We start from the raw sequence: 5000 nt of genomic DNA, 5'->3' as shown, positions 1-5000 counted from the left end.
TGACTTTTGAATAAAAGTGTTTTGTTTTATTAGAGGGAATACAATAGAAAATTACATTGTTTTGCAAAATTATTTTGTCTGGCAATAAAAATACAGCGGTAATTACTTAAAGAATTAAAAAACAAGAACTAACAAATTAATTTGTTAAAAAACAAAACAAAAAAAACCCCCAAAAAACAACAACGACAACAAAAAACAAATAAGAAAACAATTTCAATAAATGAGTTTTGAGAAGCACTAAAGAAAACGAGGAACAAAGAAATAGTTTAAATGGATAAACAATCTATAAAAACAACACAAATTAATACTAAATTGATATAAAATTAGTAAATTAATAAATTTAATTCAATACTGAAACCTTCCCAACGTCATTACATCAATGGTACCAGCACAAGTAAGGCAATAAATAAGAAAAAGTTCGTTTGCCAAAATCTCTATTGGTTAATAAGGTGGGCTCATTTGAATTAGCCCGACCTAGTACTAGAGAGGCCAGACAGCAAAAATCGGAGTTAGTTCGCCGTTAGGCGACGAGACGATGAGATGACGATTTGGGCGGAGTGGAGTGGTTGGGGGGTGGGGGGGGGGTGATAAAAAAAAAAAGAACAGGAGCGTATCCTGGTTTATGCATTACGGGGTGCATGGTGATTCGCAATCTATCAAAAATACACACAAATTGATTTCAGTACGAAGTATCATGTTTAAGTAGTAACTTTTGAAATGATATAATTTAAATAAGATTATTTCGGACCTGGTAATACAGCATATAACTTGAAAAAACAGGCTGGTATTTGCCCACCCTGCCCATTATTACCAGCCGTCCCTGGGTAGAATACTAGTTAAATTGACCTTTATAATCACAATCAGCATTTTATTCTTAAATTTTGTTCCGCTATTCCAATGTTCTAATAGTTTATATATTTCACCGGATTGCACGATGTGCTATTGTGCTTAAGTTACTTATTATATATATCTGAAAGCTGACAAAAATAGCAAGAAAGTGAGTTGTTGTTAGACGAAATTACCAGTTTCAATTAGGTTTTGTTGTTTGGTTAATGTTTTTTTTTTTTTTTGTTGGTTTTTTAATCCCAAAAGTCTTCGTTCGTGCTTCTTAATTTGGGATAAATTTATCTATTAATTTTATTAATGAAGATCAGTCGGTGAGACATAATAAATTATAAAAAGAGTGAATATAAGATAGTTTAGTATCGAAAACCTTACACTTTTTACTCAACTTTTGCGTCATAATATCAAACCAAAACACATTTGATACATATCATGAAGAAAAATAAATCACAGAACTTTATTTAATACAGTCACTATGAATGAGATTTACATTTCTCCTTGTAAACGTTTTTTTTTAATATTTAAAAGTACAAAACCAACAAAATATTTGGAAGCATTACTATGTATTGAATATACCCCCCCCCCCCTTTCGCTCATTACCAACTAATAATATGACCATTCAAATGAATTTTATTCACTATTTTGTGTGGGATTATGGATTGCACTAACCACCGAATCGGTGAGACTGAGACAGAGTGAAAATGGAAACTTTTGTAATACATGAACAAATTGAAGAAGAGGTGAACGATAATAGCGATAATATGCCCATTGCTGGGTACTGGTGAGTAATATTTTAAAACAAACTGTAAGTGTTTAGAAATGACATAATGCCCACACAAACAAAACATCTCCCTCCACATACACACACCTCCTACCCCTCCCCCGATAAACATATTATTGTTATATTCACACGCAATTCACAGTAATAAATTCAAAGTCTATACATATTCAACGACAGCAAAGTTAAAGTATCATACTCTTACCCTTTTTTTAGAATCCTATTCTTGAGTATTATAATCGTGAATATCAAAATTGGTATTAAACTTCTATAATTTAAGTGTCTCTAATTCAATAGAGCAGTAAAGTTAGGTGCCCCAAACGTAAACAAAGATCGAGAAGCACGTGGCAAACCACATGTTCCTGTCTTGACAGCTCACGTTCCAATGTGAATAATAGAAAAAAATAACCTTTAAAATTTGGCTGTTAGGTGGAAAAGAAACACATATTCATAAATACTCGATCATGCATCAAATAATGTCTAGATATGGATATTTTATGGAACAAAAGGTAAAATTTTCTAAAATTTATCAAAAGTTACAGTCTATCTATTTTTAGACCAGAGCAAATTATTGCGCTGGTGTGAACAAAACGAGAATTATTCGGAGCCTGATTTTCATAATAATTTAGCCTTATATTATTATTTCTGCAACTGTTAGATTTTATGTAAACATATTTTCAATACTGAAAGTGTATTGCCTACAACTCAAACTACAAAATTGGGAGACCTATATTGTGCGTAAATTATTCCGGTCCCTAACGGAAATCACAAGCAACTTGTTATTGTTTACGTTTGGGGCACCTAACTTTACTGCTCTATAAACGTGACAATCAACTCAACATGTTTTGTTTCAAGTGTTGAATATAATTTGAACTCAATGTTTATTGTCTTCTCGACAATACATTTTTCGCTTCATAAAATTTCGATATAATTTTATACAGGCATTGAGTTTAGCATATTTAGATACAACGGATAGAAATTTTTTAGCTTTACTGTGGTTTACAACAAATGATGATGATGATGATGATGATGATGATGATGATGATGATGATGATGATGATGATAGTAATGATTATTATATAATTAATTATATAATAATAATAATAATAATAATATATAATAATAATAATAATAATAATAATAATATATAATAATAATAATAATAATAATAATATAATAATAATAATAAATAATAATAATATAATAATAATAATAATAATAATAATATATAATAATAATATAATAATAATAATAATAAATATGGCTGCGCAGTCTCTATGGACGCTTGCCGTGAATGTATACGTCACTTCAAGTTTGTCAGTTGTTTCTATTATCCAGTTAGTAATCTGCCTCCATAAATCTCTGTCTAGTGTAAGTGTTCTTAGCTTAAGAATGTCATCATGTGTGTTAACGTGCTGAGGCAGTTGAATGTTTTCTTGTGTTGTTTAAATCTGTTCTTCGGTTGTGTTTCTAAATGTATTTGATATTTTTTGAGATCTTGATTCAATGTTTTTGGAAGTGAAGTTGGTGTACGCCCTCGTATATGGCTACTTGTTTGAAGTAATCATCCATTGAGGTTTGTGCTGGAATATTTTCATCTCGCCGGAGCACGTGTCCGAACAGTTTCCATCTTTGTTTCTTTATACGCGAACTGACTGGTTGTACTCTGCATCTGTCATATACATCCTCATTACTGATTTTGTCTGGCCAATGTACCCCAATAACTTGTCTCAATTGTTTGCGATGAAGGGAGTCCAGGGTGTCCAAATTCTTTTTTTATTTTTGTAAGACTCCACTACTACAGTTGTACATAAGGATTGGTAGCACTAGCGCTTCGTAAAGGCGTATTATTTTCTTTTCTTTAATAAGTACACAGGGGACCAACAGATAGAACCATTCGAATATCCCGAATCAAGACTGGAAGAACCAATAATCGATCTTGAGGTTAGTGCAGCTATTTACCAACTTAACAATCATAAGGCCCCGGGAATCGACACCATTAAAGAAGAGTAGCTAAAATGTCTAACTGAACCACACCTAGTCGCCATTGCTAATATGTTTAACTATGTTTAATTTCAATTTTATGGGACACATATTATAGGCGTCGTATCAAAGCTAATGTTTTTAGTTTTGCATGTTAATGGTAGTTGAATAAAACTATCTATGTATATACTCATTTTTAATAATTTTTCTTCCAATTTTGAAAAGTAGCAAAAATCTCTAGGATTGAGTGAGTTAATGGAATGTTGGAACATAAAACACATTTTGATCTCGGCTACGGTAAACTAATTTTGTTGAATAAACCAAACAAGAAAAAAGGATCACTACAAAATCTAAAACCAATTGTTCTTCTTTCAACACTTAGAAAACTGCTCAGCGTATTAACACTCAACAGAATAAGATCAAAGGTGAAGGAATATCTGTCTCCGACACAGAGCGGATTCAAAAAGATAGGACTACCAGTGACATTGTATGGGCTCATAGGTGGTTGAAAGCCAGTATATTGGGCATGTCATGAGCTCTGCCTTTGAAACAATCTGCAGAACAAAACTTTTGAAGGTACTAAATTCATTTCTCGAAAAAAATCATATCCGACTAATAAGATCACTGCTGGCAAACGCAACACTTACGTTTACACCTGGTGCTGAAACAGTTTCACTATTAACATCGCTGGGAACTCCCCAATGAGACAGTCTGAGCCCAGTCCCTTATACCGTATATTTGGAAGCAGTACAAAAAGAATTAAGACAAAAACTCCCAATTCCTCAAATCCTTACCCGCGAACTGATTTACGCAGACAATGTTGATATCATATTTGATACAGCAGACCTGGCGATGAAGCACATACCAACAATATCAATTACTCTGTGACATTGGAATCTAAAGGTCAACGAATCCAAAACAGAAATTACAGTGGCTAACAAGAAACAAGGGGAATGGAGAAGTGTAAGAAAATTCGGAAACTTGATTAATGAGAATGAAGACATCAAACGGAGAAAAAGGCTAGCTCAAATTGCATTCAAAGAACTACACAACTTTTGGAACAGGACGAACATCATTAATCAAAATAAATGAATAATAATAATAATAATAATAATAATAATAATAATAATAATAATAATAATAATAATAATAATAATAATAATAATAATAATAATAATAATAATAATAATACTACCCGAACAATAAATCATGGGTTACGAAATAGTTAAAGTGCATAATTAATGAGAGGAACAATGCTAATAAAAAACAAGATAAACAAGGACTACAACTAGCAAGAAGGAAATTGCTTTCCGCCATCAACAAAGCAAAAACAAATTATAAAGAAAAAATGGACCAGCATTTTAAAGACTTGAACGCCCAAGATGCATGGAAAATG

This window comes from Berghia stephanieae, chromosome 3 (assembly GCF_034508935.2).
Source record: "Berghia stephanieae isolate SIO BIC M18660-M18661 chromosome 3, UCSD_Bste_1.3, whole genome shotgun sequence".
Classification (NCBI taxonomy): domain Eukaryota; kingdom Metazoa; phylum Mollusca; class Gastropoda; order Nudibranchia; family Aeolidiidae; genus Berghia; species Berghia stephanieae.
The sequence above is the reverse complement of the archived record's forward strand: the minus strand, read 5'-3'. Positions refer to the sequence as shown.